The sequence below is a fragment of the Rousettus aegyptiacus genome, unplaced genomic scaffold (genome assembly GCF_014176215.1).
Source record: "Rousettus aegyptiacus isolate mRouAeg1 unplaced genomic scaffold, mRouAeg1.p scaffold_m13_p_8, whole genome shotgun sequence".
Lineage (NCBI taxonomy): Eukaryota > Metazoa > Chordata > Mammalia > Chiroptera > Pteropodidae > Rousettus > Rousettus aegyptiacus.
In genome coordinates, this window is record NW_023416311.1 from 60,512,692 (window position 1) to 60,533,632 (window position 20,941).

The 20,941-nt window shown below is 33.2% G+C and overlaps 1 long non-coding RNA gene across 8 annotated transcripts in view; it reads right to left on the reverse strand.

The window, feature by feature from the left end:
- LOC107497141 overlaps window positions 1-20,941 on the reverse strand; it is a 57,995-nt gene that overhangs the window by 32,641 nt on the left and 4,413 nt on the right. For 2 of the 8 annotated variants that reach the window (XR_001593743.2, XR_001593742.2), the window contains exon 1: window positions 4,390-19,862. This is a non-coding gene — a long non-coding RNA (uncharacterized LOC107497141). Of the gene's footprint in view, window positions 1-4,389; window positions 19,863-20,941 lie in introns of those variants that run through there. The other 6 variants (XR_004952356.1, XR_004952358.1, XR_001593744.2 and 3 more) reach the window with 6 other exon arrangements.

Consider the following 20,941-nt stretch of genomic DNA (forward strand, 5'->3'; position numbering starts at 1 on the left):
TACAGTTTAAAGTTAGTGTCTGAGAGTATGGAAGGTGTATAATCTAAAGAGATCAACAGTATTATAGTATGTATTAGGTTAATATGTTGCCTTTATTTGAAATACAAGTAAGTACCCAATGTCAAAAACAGAGAGAGATGATGGGCTTATTCTTTTTGGTGCAAAAACTGTGCGCTAGTAAAAAGTAGGTATAAAACTCTTTGATATTATCATTTAATTCAAACCCTGCTTTCTTGGTCTTTTTTGTATCAATAGTAAGTTACCAAATTATCACCAGTAATATGAGGGTTAAAATTAACATCTTACACCCTAGTCAAACTAGATAGCCTCAAAAGATTTATAAACTCTGCCCTCAATTTGTGTCTTTGATATAGCTCCTTGTTTTTACATAGACACTTGAAATTTGACATGTACAAGGACAAAATGAACTTATCCAAGCAACTGGTGGCTATGGCCTAAGTGACTAGCATAACACAATGACTAAGTATATAAATAAGAACAATTGCAGCTGTCATGTATAGTATTTACTGTGTAAGGAACGGCTTTAAGCCTTAATGGATATTAACTCGTTTAATCCTTGCAAAATTCTATAAATTAATTATTATTCCAAATTTATTAAGGACAATGAAATAAAATCATTCTTTAAATTACATAGGAACTACCAGAATATGAACCTAGGCACTCTGGCTTTGAAGCAACATTCATAGACACCTGATTTCATTTAATTAGTGAATCAGTTATTCAGACTTTAATCAAATATTATCAAATACACACTATGTTTGTAGCACTATGATTGGCTCCAGAACATACATGAATGAGTTAAACCAAATATGGTACCCACTCCTATAGAATGTAAGGTCTCGTAGTGAGCACAAATATTAACCAAATAATTACACACAAAAAAGTAAAATTGCCTTGTGATAGGTGCACAAAAGAGGTATGTATAATGCTGTAAGAGTAAACCAGGCAGACTGGGGAAAATTGGCTGAGGAACTAACATATGCACTAGATATGAAGGATAGGCAGACTTGAACTAGACAAAGATAAAAAGAGATTTCAAAGACCACATACAAATCATCTGTGGTGAATTGGAACAGGAAGAATACTAGTAATTGAAGGAAGGCCAGTGAGGTGGGATCATAGAGAGCAAGAGAGAGAAGAGTGCAAGACAGTGTTTGAAAAGTTGGTTTTCGTAATCCGTGTTATGTCTTTGCCTTGTCTTTTCCAAGCACTAAAAGGTATTAAATGGGGGCAGGTGTGGTGGTGGAATTACGTGAATAGATGTGTGTTTTAAAAGGATCACTCTAACTTTAATATTGACAATGGAATAGAACAGAGCCAATGGATATGAATAAATGAGTGAGAAGATTGTTATAGTAGTCCAGGGGAGAGAGGAAGGTAGCCTGGATTGAATTAACTATAGGGATAAAAAGAAGTAGACAGATTCAGGCTACAGTAGGCAGAAAAAGCAATACGACTCTCTTACAAATTGTTCTAATCCAGTTTGGTCAGGCACAACTATTTTGTTCTTTTTGAGAGATAAAAGTAGTCACCAATTTTTGAGATAAGTGAAGGGGGCAGTTACTTTGACACAGCCTTGCTACTAAGTCACAATGAAAGCAAATCTCAGACAAATACTGTCATGTAAACAGACATTTTTAAACAATTAGCAAGAAGGCTTAAAACAGTTCATACAATCTCTTCCATAAGCCCAATCAAGTTCTAGCTCTTTTTCTTTTCATGTACTATGATATATTGGTTATCTATTGCTGCATAATAAATTACTACAAAACTTAGTGACTAAAAAACAATAAATACTTATTATCTCACAGTTTCTGTAGATCAGGGATAGATCAAGTTATCTGGGTAGTTTTGGTTCAGGGTCTATTGTGACTCAAGATGTTAGCTGGTGCTATTGTTACTTGAAGGCTTGAATAGGGCTGGAGCCATCTGCTTCCAAAATGGCTTGCTTACATGGCTGGCAAGTTGACTGCAAGAGACTTCAGTTCCTCCCCCTATGGATCTCTCCATAAAGTTTCTTGAGCAGCTTCACAACATGGTAGCTATCTTCTTCCAGAATAGATAATATAAGAGAAAACAAGCTGGATTCCGCAATGTCTTTTAAGACTTAGCCTTGGAGGTCATGTATCTTCATTTCCAGTATACTTTTTTTGTTACACAAATCATCTCTATTCAATGGGGAGGGAACTACATAGAGATGAATAGTAAGGATCATTAATGTTAAGGTCTCCAAAGGCCAATTTGAAAGCTAGATATCACATGACTACAATGTACGTGAAAAGTTCACATAAGGCAGATGCAGCAATTTTTAGAGGCAGGATTCAGAAAACCGGAATCCACTGAATCAATAGCTGGATAGAGGATATTTTATGATCAAACCTTGAATAGAGGATATTTTATGATCAAACTTTGGAGCCTTTCCTACAGATACAAATTATAGTGCTTGCTAGATTTTTACACCCTATTCTGCAAAAGTGGAACATCTAAAATGTATTAGCCAATCCACATACCTTGAACAACACTAATTTCACCAATGAAAACCTATTGCTAATATTCATAGGTTAATTAGCAAAATTCTAGTGTTGTTCAAGATAAATATGACTAAAGTACTTGTCATAGCTTCCTCTGGATTGTGTGGCCTTTTGATTAAATGTTAGCTGACCATACCTGGAAGTGTAAATTCCTAATTATAGCAAGCAACAAACTTATGATGTAGCCTAAATTAACACATGTGTATATTCACACATAATATCACATTATCTACACTCAATTATTTTAGAATAAATTACAGACATCATAATACCATCCATGATTTAGAAAGTGTAACCCATGAAAAAAGTAATTATCCTGGCCAATGACAATCACTGAATGGGGCTGCTCATGCTGGATAGGGTCACTTACAATAAAAATTATTGAGTGATGATTAGCAAAGCACTTCCGACATTGAGATATGTTGCAGAAAGCATCTACATTGATATTCATTTTTGAAGACAAAGCACTTAAGATTATATTATAGGTTATTTTGAAAATTATACAAGTTAATAATTTCAAAGCACTTAGAACAAGTGCTGGGCACATAAGTTGTAAGTAAATGTGGTTGTGATGGTGGTAGTGGTGATAATGATAATGATAATGATGATAGGAATAATGGTAATTGTGATCATCTAACAACTTTAGTAGATGCATGAATCTTTGTAATTATCAGTTATATTGCATGCTGAGGTAGATTCCACTGATATCAGATTCCTCTTCAGGACTTAAGGATTTTTTTGTCTAGCTGCTGGGAATGCTATTGGCTCATTGCTTTTAAGATATCAGCTCCATCCAGGAATTGCCTTACCTAAGGTCATACCCACTTACAGGGGACAGTCCTTATTCAGTGACCGGTTATTGGTGGGTATAGAAGGCCCAGCTTCCTTGCTGCAACTTGTAATGCCTCTGAAGGGCCAACCTAGTTTATGCCACCCATAATATTGGCTTAAGTTTTGTTGTAGCTATATCATAACCCAATATCTCCCTCTATCCAACTCTACATTTCACCACAAGTGTTGATCCAAGATAATTCCTTAATACTTTTACCTTGCATATAAATATCTGTCTCTGGGTCTGCTTCCCAGGGGACATGACCAGAAACATCAGTGGTTATTTAGTGAATAAAAAACTGAATAAAAAATGTATTTTGTATTGGTTGTTAATGATTAACATAAGATATAAGTTTGAGATAAAGGTAAATATAATTAAAAGTATTATTCATTTAGATTAAAAATTTGAGATCTTAAATTGGTGATGGAAACTAATAGAATAAGTTATTAATTGAAATGTTTATGATTGTATTTTCTTATTGGAAAAAAATGATAACATATATATCTATTGATCTGACGTATAGAGAGCACAGATGGCCATGAAAACTTTAAATATAAGTAGAGTTAGTATACGGATTCTATTCACCTGGATAGGCTAGATGATGCTACAGTAATGAACTATACCAAAATCTCAGAGGCATTGAGATATGTTGCAGAAAGCATCTACATTGATATTCATTTTTGAAGACAAAGCACTTAAGATTATATTATAGGTTATTTTGAAAATTATACAAGTTAATAATTTCAAAGCACTTAGAACAAGTGCTGGGCACATAAGTTGTAAGTAAATGTGGTTGTGATGGTGGTAGTGGTGATAATGATAATGATAATGATGATAGGAATAATGGTAATTGTGATCATCTAACAACTTTAGTAGATGCATGAATCTTTGTAATTATCAGTTATATTGCATGCTGAGGTAGATTCCACTGATATCAGATTCCTCTTCAGGACTTAAGGATTTGTTTGTCTAGCTGTGAAAGTTTATCATGTGAAAGTTTCTTACTCAGGTAAGTCATCTAGGAGTCCAGAAATTTCTCCAGGGTAGCCCTTCATGTAGTGGCTCAATGTTCTAGGTTGCTTCCTTCTTCTGGTATCTCCACATCAATGTTATGCCCAAGGATTCTTTGTGCTAGGAAAGACAGCATGGTAAACCAAGCAGTGACTCTTAAATTCTTTGGCTTGGAACAAATCATTCTAGTCACTGTCCATAGGTAGAAATAGTCATACGGCTCTGCCTAACTTGCAAAACTAAGAAATGTAACCTTTTACAGTAGTTCTCCATTCTCTGTGGGGGGTATGTCTCAAGACCTCCAGATGGTGCCTGAAACCAGGCAGTACCAAACCTTATATATATGATGTTTTTTCCCTATGCTGTTACATACATACCTAGGATTAAGTTTAATTTATAAATAAAGCATTGTAAGAGATTAATAAAAATAACTAGTAATAAAATAGAACAGTTATAACATTATACAGTAATAAAAGTTATATGAATGTAGTCTTTCTCTCTCAAAATATCTATTTGTACCATACTCACCTATTCACTTAAAGGAAGCACTTCATAGCTTCTATTTGGCATAGCCAAAGTGCCAGAATCGCTACTCCTGTGCTTTGGAGCCATTATTAAGTAAAACAAGGGTTACTTGAATACAAGCACTGCAATACCTCAACAGTTGATCTGATAACCCAGGTGGCTATTACTGACTAATGGGTGGGCAACGTATACAGCGTGGATATACTGGACAAAGAAATGATCCACCTCTCAGGCTTAATGTAGCAGGATGATGTGAGATTTCATCATACTACTTAGACCAGCACACAATTTAAAACTTATGAATTGTTTATTTCCGGGATTTTTTTTTCATTTACTGTTTTTGGACTTCAGTTGACTGCAGCTAACTGAAACTACAGAAAGAGAAATCACAGGTAAGAGTAAACGACTGTACATATTCAGAAAAAGAAAGAGATTGAAAATATTAGCTAACATTGGTAATGTTAGCTATGAAAATGATCTTACACTACCTGAGAGAGGCTAATATTTTAGTATCCATAAGAATCATCTTATAAGAGAATTTCACTCTTGAGACAAACTCTCTGTACTGATCTCATTTGAGGGCAGGAATTAATTTGAAGTTCCTGTGTTCCCTAACCAATTTGAATGGAAGTAAATTTAGTTAAGTACAAATAGTATCAGCAGCTAAAGTAGAACCTGGAAAGGCTGATAGTTTCTTTGGTCATAAGATAAATAGCAAAGAATAGATCACATTTGAGTAAGCTGTGAAAATTTATGTAAAAATCTTTTTCCAGTGGCTTCCTTAAAAATGTGATTGTAAAATTTAAAAACAAGAATAAAATATAAATAAAAGTGAGCTTTGCCTTTCTTTACTTTAACATTTGACCATTTACTCCTTTAAAGAAAAGTAGTAAAATTACCATAAAGTAAGTATACCTCACACCCTTATTTCTATGATATTCTTCAGAAAGAAAAATGTTTCATATGAAAAATAATCCATATTATTGATTAGAAGACAGTTCAAAGCTAAACATAAAAGAGTCAGTGAAAACAAAAAGTGAATGAAGATACAAATTTTCTTGCTTTCTAGAAACTTGAAGAGAAACATAATTTATTTGGTGTAATGTTTTATAAAATTTCGTCACATGTAATAGATTTATGTAGTGATCAGCACAATTAGGATACAGAGTTATTCCATCACTCCAAAGTAATTCCCTCATGCTACCCATTTCCAGTCATACTCTCCCTGCCAACTCTTCCCCCTGGCATCACTGATCTGTCCTCCATTACTACAATTTTGCCATTTTAAGAATGCTATATAAACAGAATCATACCAATCGACATAATGGTTTTGAGATTCATGCAAGCTGCTGTGTGTATCAAGTTTGTTCCTTTCTATTACTGAGTAGTATTTCGTGATATGGATATTCATTTATGCATTGGAAGATATCAAGGTTTTTTTTCAAATTTTTGGCTATCACAAATAAAGCTGATATGAACATTTATACACAGACTTTTATGTGAGCATGTTTTCATTCTCTAGAGTAAATATCCAGTAGTTGGATTACTGAGTCTTATAGTAAGGGTATGTTTAACTTTATAAAAACTGCCAAACTGTTCTCTAGAGTGGTTGTATCAATTTTTATTCCTATCAGCAAGGTATGAAAGATACAGTTGCTCCACTTCTTGTCAGCACTTGGTATCATCAGTATTTTTTATTTTAGACTTCTGATAGGAGTGTAGTAGGATCTCACCGTGGTGTTATTTGCATTTTCCTAATGGCCAATGATGTTGAACATAATGATGTCTTATACGGTGTTTTAAATTTTTACAAATACCTTTTTAAGCATCTCAATGAATTCTCACAAGTATAGGGAGATGTAGTTCAAGGGATAAAAGGCCAATATTGTATACATCTGGAAAAAACAGTCAAATATAATTACACCAATGCAGAATCAAAACAATTTAAAACTAAAAAAAAAAAACAGGGTGGTAATTTGGTCAAACTTTTCCATTTTACAGGGAACTGAGTCTCACACAGCTGGAATTGTATCAAAAACTACAGTTCTGATGCTTGGATCTCTTCTATTATGTCCAACAAAGTAGGTGACAATTTATGCATGAATCCTTCAAGTGACTGGGAATTCACTCATTTTTTGCCTAGTTCTATTAGGAAGTGTTTCCTGATACTGAACTGAAATGGTCCGTAAATAAGTAAGCAAATCTGTGTTTTGATATTGAACTAAAATGGCTTACTATAGTGGGTCCAGTTTCATCCTTTGATACTTGGGATATGTGCTTCCTTTTCCACATGAGAGTACTTCAAATACTTGACAGTCATCATACTCTCACAAATATATTCCTGGCTAAACACTCAAATTTTCCTCCAACCATTCCTTAGATTACCATCATTCTCGTTTGTATGTAAACTGGTTCCAGATTTCTTATGATGCAAAATACTGAACAAAATATTTCTAGTAACACAGCCAGAGTATATATAATTTCTAACTATAGTCACTGCAGAAAATAGTGAAATTTCCTTGTTTCACTTAATGTATTTCCTAACACCATAAAAAATATTTATAAATGTATTTTAAAATTTTAAGCTAAATATTTTATTTTTAAATTGAGTTTATTTTTTGGATGTGTCACACACACACATGGTCCAAAATTCAAAATGTCTAAGAGGGTTTACAGTGAAAAGTCATGATCCCTAGCCTTCTGGTTGAATATAATATAACATAATGTAATGTAAATATAAAATATAGCAGGCACCCTTTTTTTAAGATACAATTTTGACTTTGATAATGATATTCCATCACATGACTGTACATATCTTTTTAATCATTCATCTTAAAAATTTTTGCTATTATAAATAACGTTGTTATAGACTTCCTTATATATAGTTTATGTATATATTTTAGATTATTTCTTAAAGTAGATTCCTAAAAGAAAATACCTGCATTCTGTAGTATGATTTGTACATAATAACTTTCCACAAAATCACCACTTTATGTTTGTACCAGTAGTATATAACTTCCCATTTCACTGCACTTTTGCAAGCATAGGATACCATTATTTATTAATTTTTTTAAATGTGTTTTGCTTATAAATAAGAATGACTTTTAAAAATGTTTTTATATCTCTATTGGCTATTTGTATTTCCTCCTACCAGTGTTTAAACCCTTGTTAATTTTTAGAAAATCAATTGTATAAGCTAGAATATCAGCCTACTGTCATATTCTTGGAAAATATTATTATTTCTAGCTAATTAAATACTTAATAAAAAATAAAGATATTTTACATATGCCAGTGACAGTCCATCTCAAATAATTAATGTAGTTGTTTTTTTAATTTTTACTAAATATGAAGACTTAACAATGAATAATTGTGTTGTAATATGTTTATTTCTTTACAAGTCTGTTTTGCTCGCCAGATTATAATCTAAGGATAATATCTTCATCATCTTTCTAAAGCCCAATATAGACATTTACATAGAGTAGAAGTTCCTTAAATTTGTGGCACCTAAATAAGTGAATACCTAAAAATCCCTATTAGCTTGTTGGACTCTGCTTACATGGTTAGAACCCCCAAATTTTATGATTCTAATTATATCTACCTAGAGTTTAGCCCTAAGTCAACATCAAGTTGTTCTAAGGTTTGTAAAACATCCTACCCTTCCCAACTTTGAATTGGATAAAATTTTGAAAACCTAAGTTCTATATATTCTCTCAAGTGAATGAAATACAGAGTTGACTCAGTGAAAGACTGTGGTTCTACACTAAAAACCCATGCAGGGACTGACTGCCATCCAGAAGTCAGTCTATCATCTAGCCCTTTTTCATCCCCAACTTACTCATAAGTATATGATGAAGATGTCAATGCCTTTTGGGCACTGATAAATATTGTCCACTTAATTTCACTGGTGTAGTAGCCTAGTAATCTTGTCAGGAAGAAAATAAAATTAGACAAATAAATTCTGCTTGGTAAACCCATAACTGTGTTTGACTGATTACTGTTTCCTCTTATAGGTGCTCCCAGAGCATCTTTTTAATAATTCCTTTTAGAATTTTGCCTAGGATCAATGTAGTCTGGGCAGAGGATTAGAGGTGTGAGGGACTCTCAATTAAATGAGTAAAGATCAAAGGGGAGTTTTGCAAGTGATATAGATTCCTTTCTATATCACTGGAACCCCAATAGTTATCCATAATCCTTTATTTATTTCTGAGGGTTCAAGACAGCCAGGGAATATTTAAAAAGTACTTCTTCCTATGAGTAGTTTGGTTAGGATCGAGTAAATTATCAACATACAGACAACTGTTACTCCTGCTACAGATTAGGGGGTGGGGAGTGAAAAGCATCTGTCAAATAGAAGCTCACTTTGATGACATAAAATACTTTCTGAGGGAACTTTGAATATTTGGATTAGCTGCCTTCCACATGATTTCCCAGGTCTGGCAATGCATGGTAATCCTGTCAGGTCTCTTTCAGATTGACAATCTCTGTCAAAGCAGAGATTGTATAGTCTGTAATTTGCTAACTCCATTCTAGTTCACACATTCCCTCCAATGAGTCCTTCAGACCTTCTCCAGCCTCCACCATCCATTTCACAATCTCTTATTCCTTCAACCCAGGAAGACCTAATCTACTAGAGATATGACTAGATTCCTTTAAAACTCTCTGTATTAACTTCATAGGGCTGCCATAACAAATTACCACAAGCTGGTGACTTAAAGCAATAGAGATTTATTCTTACAGTTCTAAGGCAAGAAGTCTGAAATCAAGGTGTGCGGCAGGGCTGTACCTCCTCTGAAGGACCTAGAGGAGAATCTGGTTTTTGCCTCTTCTACCAGAAACTATCAGCATTTCTTCACTATTGCCACATTACTCCAATATTAGCTTCATATTGCCTCCTCTGGGTCTTCTCTTCCATCATATAAAAATACTTGTCATTGGATTTATGGCCCAGCAGACAATCCAGGTTGATTGATTTCATCTCAAGATCCTTAACTTATATCAGCAAAGATCTTTTTCCATTCACAGGTTCCAGGAATTGGGACATGGACATTCCTTTTTTTGGGTGCCACTACTCAACTCACTATATCTTGCTTAAGGATACAATTTTTTCCTTCTTCTTTCAAGCTTTAACTTTTGAAGCTTTAAAAGAAATTCATGAAACTTGTCTTCTTCATTTTAGCTTTCAAGACTTATATCTTCACTTTAAGCAGTTGTTTGGAAAATCTAATCTATTCCTTTGTTTCAGTTGCCTTTTTTTTTTTTTTTGGTGGGGGGCAGGGGGGTGCAGAATGCCTCCTTCCCTAGGCAAATAAATACTACACCAAATGGCAGAAAATATCACTGGGTCAAAAAACAAGTAATTCCACGTTTAGATTTCCACTTTCACCCTGAAGGCAGACATTTGTTCACATTTGTTGTTCTATTCTGTTTTCCATAGTTTCTCAAAGGTGAGGACAGTTGTTCTCAGGTCTCATTTGTACTTCCCAGTTCCCACCCTCAAAGCCTGCAATATAAGCTATTCATAACATGATATAATCTAAATTGGAACTGTTTGGTACTTTTTTGGAATTCCTTTATTTAGGAAGAATATTGCTTCCTGTCACTATTTATATTACTCTTTTGAGTAATATTAATTAGTTGCTATTTATTGAGTCACTACTGTGAGCCTGGCTCGGTGTTTTGGATGTTACTTCCATCACTCAGAACAGTCCTGTGAGAAAGATATGGTCATCTCAATTTCACATATGAGAAAAAGGAGACCCAGAGTAATATAACTACTAAGTGCTGAACCAGTGAATTAAACAAAGGTTTGCCTGACCCTACAAATATACATAGTTCTTTCTATTTTGTCAAATCACTTAAGTTTCCTTTGTAGAGAATGAAGCAAAATTGTATTTCAGAAGTTCTGCTTTCTCTGTCAGCTCTAACCTTACACCAGAAACTGTAAGTGGGCTTTTCTTTGCCTGTCTTCTGGCTCTGAACAGACTTTTAAAAGCCCATTCTTTGTCCTGTCTTAGCATTTTTTGCAAGTCTCACCTCATTTGGGGGCTTTGGATTTCTTGACACTATCCTTTAGAGCCCATGTTACCTTTTTATAATTATCCTTGGTATGTGGTTGTTTTCTCCCAAGGTTTCTGTCACTTCCAATTAGCCAAGCAATTCCTCCTTGTTGGTCAGAATTAGGTTCCTCAGTTGCTCTGCTGGGACATCAAATCATGAGAAAGACAAATCAAAAACTTGTCTCATGTTCTTTTAGCCCAATGACACTTTTAAAAGGTATCTAGCTATCTGGTTTCTTTTCTGATTTTTGCATTGCTACAGGTATTGAACAAATAGTATATTGCAGTGCACCGTGGTAGCAATAACAAATTCTTTTATGAATAATTGCATGTGCAGTATACATGTTTGGAACCAGTTTTAAAACTCTCAAATACCACACTCTAAAGCAGTTTCAGTCATCCCATTATCTACATGCACATCTTGTCATTGCAACACATTCCTGTTTCTGATCCCCTACTCAAGTTTGCCACATGGAGAAATATTTTTATTTCCAATAAACTAATTTATTTGTGTACTTCATTTTGAGTATAACTCCAAACCAGACGTGGGAAGTGAGGTGGGGAATATGACCTCTGTAAAGTAAAATATATGTGAGAAAGTCTATGAATTAAGGTCATAAGACAAAGGACTGTAAATTTCAATGAGAAAAAAAATTATACCTTAATTTTTGCTAACCTGTAAGTAAAATTTAGCATTTCTTTTCATTGTGAACATAGGTAACAAACCAGAGTTATTAAAAGTATTGGTGACTTTTTCACCCATAAAAATCACAGATATTTGTCCATCACATTAGTAGAGTTGGAGAAATCTCAAGATACAATTGGTGTTCATGATTTTAAAATTATAGATATCATTAGATCCTCTGCTAGATTTTATTTGATACGTAAAAAATAAAAAAAGCATATGTACAGCACATTTAAAGAAGCATATAAATAGCACATTTTTGTTGACTACCTTGATTACTATATGTTATTATAAATGGTTGCATTTACAAACTTACGCATAATTTATGCATTGAAAAACATGATTCAAAAAAGGGACTTCATAGGCTTCAGATGATTGCCAAAGGGATTCACGGCACAAAGAAGATTACAAATGTCTATTATGGACAGTAGCATTATGGTTAAGAGCATGCAGTCTGGTGTCACATTGCTTGGATTCAAATTTTGCCCTGTCACTTATGGTATGACTTTGGCTAAGTTATGTACACTTTTTGAGCCTTAGGTTCTTCATGTATAAAATGGAGATAATAATACCTACCTAAAAGCCTTGCAATGAAGACGAAGTAATAACTGTAAAGGGTTTAACATAATGTCAGTTACATAGCATGTTATTTATCTCTACATCTACCCACATAAAGGTTTCATTCAAATCATATTTACATTTATCGTACATACAGATTTTTTTTTTACTATGTTGTCACAGGCTAAAACTTAAAATTACATTATCAAAAATTGGCTAGTTTCAAATAAATATTTGTAAAATATCTATGTGATATAAGGAAGAATAATACAATGAATACCCATATGCCCTCCATCCAGATTTAAGGAAAAAAATTACTTTAAAAAGGAAGAACATATATTTTATCATCCAAACCAGGACACTTTAGAGAACAAAAGAGTGCTATCATTATACCAGAAAAATAGGCAAACTAGGATTGTTCTGACTGAACCAACATGCATAATTACCCTACTTTTATAGTCCTTGTGTGCTCCTTCTTTATTCTAATCTCTTCTTTTGGCAGCTAGAGAAAATCACTGCATTGATTTTATGTTTATCATTCTTTTGCTTGAATTTATAGATTTATTCATGTTCATACCCTTAAAATATTGTTTACTTTTCATGTTCATACCCTTAAAATATTGTTTACTTTATTGGTTCTTTAATTTATAGAAGTGGAATCCTACTGTAAAATTCTTTTGTGAATTGCTATGTCATTCAACATTGTTAAATTCATCCATGTCCATGGATTTTTAATTCATTTTTTCCATTGTCCTATTCTACTGTAAAGTATAAACAAATTCTACTGTTGATAGGCAGTTGTTTCTAATTTTTACTGTTTAAATAGTACTGTTATAAATTTTCTTGCTTTAGATCCTAGTATATATTTCTCCTGGGCCATAGAACATGTGCATCTTCAAGTTTACTAGATAATGCCACATCGTTTTCCAAACTGATTATATAAACTTATACTTCCACCAGCATATTGTTCTAGTGATTTTGTCAGACCCTCAAATTTTTGTGTATGTGGTGGCTGTGAAGGGCTATTTCCTGTGGTTGAGTATCTCTTTAGGTTTTCTATGAATTGCCTGTTTGAGGTGGGTATGTAGAGGGCATTAACTATCTTTTTTAAAAAATTAAATTGTAGTAGTTCTTTACGCAATCTAAATACTAATCCTCTTGCTAGTAACATGGATTGTAAAAATCTCCCAACTTGTGGCTTATCTTCTAATCTCCTTATGGTCTTTTTTTTTTGTTTTTACTTTTTATTACAGAAAACATTAAAAATATACAAATGTATGCAGAATGAGCTCCCATTTAACTATCACCCGAATTTTCCCCATGTCTGACTATTCTGAAGTATATTCGAGGCATTGTATCATTATACTTTAATATTTTAATATGTACCTCTAAAAGATAAGACTCTTTAAAAATTACTATTATAACAAGAAATAATTTACAATAATTCCATATCATCAAATATTCAATATGTATTCAAATTGCTAATTATCATAAAAAAATTTTAAGTTTGTTTGAATCATGATCCAGATAAAGTCCTGTGGTAGCTGGTCTGAAATGGCACCCAGATTTCCACTGCCTAGTATTCACACCTTGTGTAATCCCCTCTCACACTGTATGTTGGTTGGTACATGTGGTCATCTGTTGGTCATATACATGCGTGATGGTATGCCTCTTTTGAGGCTAGGTGAGACCCTGAGCTAGAACTACTCAGCTAATTTCTGACCTTTAGTTATTACATGAGATGTAAATGTTCACTGCTTTAAATACTATGTTTTGGGGGTAGTTTGTTATAAAGTAGTAGAAAACAAAAAATTTGGTACTTAAAGTGGCATGATGACATAACAAAAACCTAAAATGAGAGTGGCTTTGTGTAAGTGGCTGAGGGGCAAGTGAAAAGACTTGGAGAGTATTAGTAAATCTGAAGAGCTTTATGGAAATTGTCTGTAGATGTATGCTAACATTGAGGCTGCAGATGAGGTCCTAATAGATTAGAAATGTCTTACTGGAAATTGTAGGAAAGTGGCAGAAAGTTTAGTAAATTTGTCACCTGGGGTTATGTGCAAAGTAGAAAATATGCCTAACAAACTAGTGATTAAGCTAAGGAGACTTCAAGCCAGAATGTTAAAGATGTCACCTGTTTTCTTCTTGCTGCTTATGATAAAACGTAAGAGAAAAGAAGGACTGTAAAAAAGGAGCCAGAACTTGTGAGATTTGAAGATTTCCAGCCTCTCTAGGTGACAAATGATGTAAAATTAGAAAATGGCTCAGAACAAAGAACAAATCCAGGGCACTCACAGGAAAATATGAAGTTGAGAGTGTAGTTGTAAAGCCCTTTAAGACCTCAGAAAGATCTAATGCGGTGCGTCAGAGTATTTTTATTCGGACATAAACGGCGTACCTCACAACATCTTAATCAAATTACAGGGCTTCTAAGAAGTTTAAGGGTGCGGTGCATCAAAAGCCCAAGGTAGAAAAAGGGTTTATGTGGAAGAGATTTATGGGTGTTGCTTTGTCTAATGATGTGAACTCAAATAAAATTCATTGGAGATCCACAAAGTTTTTACAAGAATTATATTAGAAGAATACGATTTTAAGGAGACTTTTAAAAGAGAATTATATTAGCAGGCTATTTGCCATCCTGGACAGAAAGAGACAGAATACCAAATGAAAAGAGGCTTTGGACATCCAAACTTCTATAGGCAGAGAGAACTGCACAGCTGTAAACATGGAAAAGGAAGGGTGATCCAGTGGGTGGATCCAAGAGATCAGAGGCAGAGTTAAGAGCCATGGAGAATCACTCTTCAGCCTTGAATTTTAATCAAGGAACTGCTAACATATGCCCATGTGGATTTCAGAATTTCTGTGAACTTGTGTGCCTCATTACACCCCCCTCCCTTTTAAAATATATATGTCTATCCTACCCAATTTATATTTGGTGTGTGAAGGTAGATACCATGTGTCTTTAGTTTACAGGTCTCCAGATTAAGAGGAACTCTATTTAAGGTGCTGTGCTTATGGAAGTAGACCTGAAAAGCCTCACCCATACCTGTACCTAATTTAGATTTCTAGACCTTTAGCTACTGCTCTAATGGGATTAGTTTTAGAGAACTTTGGGAGAGGGTGAGTGTATTTTGCATAAGGGGAGAATGTGCATCTGGTATGTGAACGTAGTTACCAGTCTCCTGGTATTCATACTTTTGTGTATTCCCCTCCCACATTGTATCAGGGGGCATCTGTGGGACTAATAGAATATGGGAGTAATGATATATCAATTTGAGAGATCACTTGCTCTGGGGAAAGCCAGGTGCCATGTTGTAAGGACACTCAAGTAAACTGTGAGTAACTCATCTTGGAACTGGATCTTCTATCCCTACCAAGTAGTCAGAAAACTGTAATTTAGCCAGCAGTTTGATTGAAAACTCATAGGATCCTGGGCCAGAATATCCAGCTAAGCTACTCCTGGACTCCTAACCCAGGAATCTATGAGATAAATATTTTTAGTTTTAAGCTGTTTAGTCTTGGGGTAATTTGTTATATAACAATAGGTAACTAATGTTAAGTTCACACACTGCTTCATATGTCTTTAGTGAGCCTTTTTTAATCTATAGTTTTCTCCATCTTCTTTTTCTCTCCCACGACATATTTGTTGAAGTTAATTTGTCCCATGATATTCCACAGATTGAATTTTCCTGATTGTATAACCATGGTGTGTAACATGTTTTCTATATTTCCTACTATCAGGTTCAATTTTTTTTTGGCAAGATTTTTAAATAAGTTACGGTGTATTTTTTCGTTAAGTGATATATAGTTTCCTTGTCATGTTAGCTTCTGTTGATATGAAGTGATAAATACATTTATTTACTATGAATCTCAAAATGGCAATTTTCTGTCTCTCCTTCTTAATTTATTAATACATGACTGGACAGAGCTTCCTCTCATTTACTATTTGGTTACGTTTGGTACAATTCATATAGAAAAGGCAGGACAAATACTGATCTTTTTTTTTTTTTACTGGTTTTCAAATTAATGAGTTGATTCCATAGCATCCTCCACTGTTGACCACTATATGCTTTTTGTTAATTTTACTACCATTATGAACTCATAGATTTAAATACATCTGAAATTTGACATGTTCCAATCCATTGTGTTTCATATACTCCAACCTGTGCTCAAGTGGATTTCAAAGAACCTATATGTCCTTATTGAGACTCAAATTGTCCCAGCTTTGGCAAGTGGGATGCTTTTCAGTTGTCTCCTGAGGCATCTGACATGATCCTAGTAGTCCATGATAGGCTCCTTGCTATTTGCACAATAAAATGTCACAAGCTTGATACAATTCCTGTGCCTAACTGAAATCAATTACTACTCCAAGGGCTTGTGGTATCTTTTGAACAAAAGCTTTTAATGTATTTGAATATAACTTTTTTCTTTATAGAATTTGAATTTCTATATCGTTCTACCATAAAGATATCTTGCTACCTTGTCTTATGAAGGTTTAATAGGTTTTTGTCTCACATTTAAATCTTTAATTCACCTGAAATTTATTTTCCTGTATCAAGTAGGAAGGTACAATTTTATTTTCTTCCATATGGATATCCGGTACCATTTATTGAAATGCTCTTTTCTCATTGGTCTCCAAAGCCATTTCCATCTTAAATCAAGATTCCTTATAAGGGCATATCTATTTCTAGGCTTGTATTTCAGTATAAATCAGTTATTCCATCCCTAAAACAATATCACACTATCCTAGTAACTGTAGCTTTAATAGTTTTATTGAGGTATAATAAACATACTATACAATTTACCCATTTAAAGTGTACAATGGATGCTTTTTAGTATATTCACTTACATGCAACCATCACCACAATTTTAGAAAATTCTCATCACCTCAAAAAAAAATCTTATATCCTTTGGCTATCACTACTCTATGTTCCTATCTTCCTAAGCCTCACCATCCCTAAGCAACCACTAATCTACTATCTCTATAGATTTCCTATTGTGAATGGTTCACATGAATAGAACCATGTAATGTGTGCTTTTTTGTAACTGGCTTCTTTTACTTAATGTTTTCAATGGTTGTCCACATTACAGGTATCAGTACTTCATTCCTTTTTGTAGTCAAATACTACTCCACTGTATGAATATACATTTTGTTTATCCTTTGATCAGCTGATGGACATTTGTGTTGTTTCCACCTTTTGACTATTATGAACACTTAATACAAATTAAAAATATATCTTGCTATATGACTAGTCAATTCTATCTTAAATTTTCTACTTCTGGAATATCTTGAAATACTTGACCCTTTGCCCTTTCATATAGATGGTCAGGTTTCTGCAAAAAGTCATTTGTGATTTTATTATAATTGCTTTCATTATGTAGGGGAGAACTGCCATCTTAACTCTGGAGTCTCTTAATACTTGACCATGGTGTATTTTTAAAAAATACTCTTTAATGATAGTCGATAATGTTTTGTGATTTTTCCCCCCTTAAAGGTCTTCTATATTTTTAAATTTACTCTTATGTAATTCATATTTTTTAAATGATATGGTAAATGATATCAATAAAAAATCATTTTCTAACAATTCCTTTCTGCTGGAGAGAAATGCAATTCACTTTATACTGGCATATCCAGAATCCTTGTGACTTATTTTAATCATTAACCTGCAAATTATGTTTCTTCATTTCCAATCTTTATATCCTTTGTTTTCATTACTTTACAATGCTAGCCAGTAGCTCCAATATGGCACTCATTCCTGATTCTAAAATTCTGCTTTAAAATTTCATTTTGAAATATTTATTGTAGGTTTTATTGAATTAAGAAAGTTCGGTACAATTCTACTTTGGCAAAAGGTTTTATCCATGTCTGTTAATTTTTTCTACAGCTTATGGTTTTTCTCTCTTAATCTTTTAACATCCTAAAATACATTCCTGGGTCAAATTAAACCCGATCGTGTTTTCTTATCTTTTTTACATATTTTCTGGGTTCTGCTTGCTATTTAGGATTTTTGCCTCTATCTCCGTGAATATGATTGGACTCTCTTACTATCCTTATCAGGTTTTAATGTCGAGAAGCCTATTAAAATGAATAAAAGTTTGTTTTCTCTTTCCTGTACTTTCGAATGGTTTGTGTAAGAAAATTTATTCTTTGAATGTTTGGCAAAACTCTGTGGGCAACATGTTTTCCTTTTTTTGAAAAATTTCTACTGATTCAATCTCTTACACAGTAATTAGAACATTTATATTTGCTATTTAATCTTAAATGACTTTTGAAAAGTTATACTTACCTGGAAACTATATCACTTATGTTTTTATATGATAAAAAATTGTTAATGATATCTCAATTTTTACAGCACTTGAATGAACTCCTCATTTTCATTTCTAATACTCTGTGTATTTCTTGGGTAACCTTTTCCAAGATTTATTAATGTTAGTATTATAACAACTTTTTTTAAAATTAACCATTGGCATACAATATTACTTTCAGGTGTACAGCACAGTGATTAGACATTTATGTACTTTACAAAGTGATTACCCCAACAAGTCTAGTACCCACTTGACACCATATATTGTTATTACAATATTATTGCCTATATTCCTTATGCTGTAGTTTACAGCCCCGTGAGTTTATATATCTGCCAATTTGTACTAAAAGATATAACTTTGACTTTGTTGTCCCTCTGTGTTGAATATTTGCTTTCTGTTTCACTCATTTCATTAACTTTTATTTCCATTATTCTTTTCCTAATAATTTAGGTTTAACACAGATTGTAGCTCTTTAATTTTCAGTCTTCCTTAATTTAAATATTTAAAGTTTCTAATTTCCTTTTAAGTACTATTTTAGTGGTATTCTATAGATGTTGACATGTAGTATTTTTGTCATTGTTCAGTTCTGAATATGATTTTTGTTTGAGAATCTTTACTGTAATCAGACCCATCTCATATGGAAATGGATTTATTTTCCAAATATGTGAGGTTTCTAGATTTCTAAATTAATTATACTGCAAATGGAAAATGTGACCTAAATGACACCAATCCTTTGAAATTTTGAAAGACTTTTTATCATTAAATTCTGTCAGCATTTTCTGTGTACTTAAATTATTTTCTATTTCTATTTTTAGTAATGATGGACTAGGTAACTGAGACTAGTCCTTCCGAGAACTAGAAAGGCTAGACAAAAGACAAAACAAAAATCTTAAGGCATTAGAGACCTAATGAAGCAGTGGAAAATTTAGAAAAAGAAAAAAAACTAGAGCTGTTGAACCCATCACTTACGATAGCTTTTTCTCTGAGGTATCAGCTGATTCTTGAGAAGATGGCTAAGAAGGTGAAAAAAATTTCTAATTCATGAAGTTAAAAAGACAAAAATGGGAGCTCAGGGCCTGCTCTAGTAAACGCTATAGGCTTCAAGTTGAGCTCTTAAAGATCTATATGCCTGGACAAAAGTATGAACTGGAAGTAGATTTGCTTAGATTCCAATCACCTCAATTACTGACTAGAGCAAAGTGATTTTTAGATTACTAGTACCCAAAGCTTCTATGAAACAAATCCTTTCTGTAGAAAATATCATGTTAGACTCCAAAATATAATTTCTTCATATACTAGCTCTGGGATTCAATTAAAAATAACATAAAATAACATATATTAACAAAATTTTACAAATAAACATAAATAAAAATGACATAATATACAAATAGTATGAGACATAAAAGTAAATGAGACAATATAACCCCCACATCAAAGACACTGAAAACCAGAAAAGAGTTTAAATTTTAAGTGCAATGGAAAAAGCATTTTAGCTTAAGGATTAATATGAAATTATATATTTTAAAAATCTATTGAGATTTATATTTTAATTGGATGTTTGCTTACACGTAACCCAATTACTAAAATACTTGGATTTAAATCTATCATATTATTGGCTTTTTGTTCCATCTTTCCTATGTTGATATTCTCGTTTTATGCCTTCTTTTAAATTGGTTATTTTTACTTATTCTAGTTCCTCCACCACATAAACTTGACAGTTCTATATTTTAATTTTTGTACTGTATCACTTCTTGGACAATGTAAAGATCCGAGAACCCATCGAGTTCATTTACCACCTTCACTTACTCCATGTTATATACATTGTGTATACTTAATATATATTTTCTAAATTCTTCAAGACATTTTTATACAATTAATGTACTTTCATAGTCACTAAAACATTTACTTTCTCTACCCACTCCATCTAGGATCATATATCTTCTTCCTAAAAATACTTTAGTATCTCCTTTTGTAAATGTCTGCCGGTGACAAATTCAGTTTCTGTATCCTGAATTTATTTATTTCACCTTTATTTTCAAAGAACATTTTTATTGAATTAGCAGGTATTTTATCATTTTGAAGATACATTTCATAGCTTGTGGCTTCCGTAATTTTTTTGAGAAATAATGTCTCTTTTTAATTTTTGGCCCTTTAAAGGTACTCTCTTTTTTACTCAGGTTGCTTTTAAGATAAGATGTTTGTCTTAAATTTGAAGCAGTTTTGTGATGATTAAATGTATTTTCTTTGGTTTGTGCTTTGTTTTCTTTTGAGGTTTCCAATGCCTCTTGAATCTGGGCTCTAATGTCATTCTGCCCACTCTCTCCTCTCCCTTCCTTCTGCTACTCTACTTACATGTGTGTGACCATTTTACTTTATCCCTTCTGTTTCCATTCATTTGTCTCTCTGTGGTTCGGTC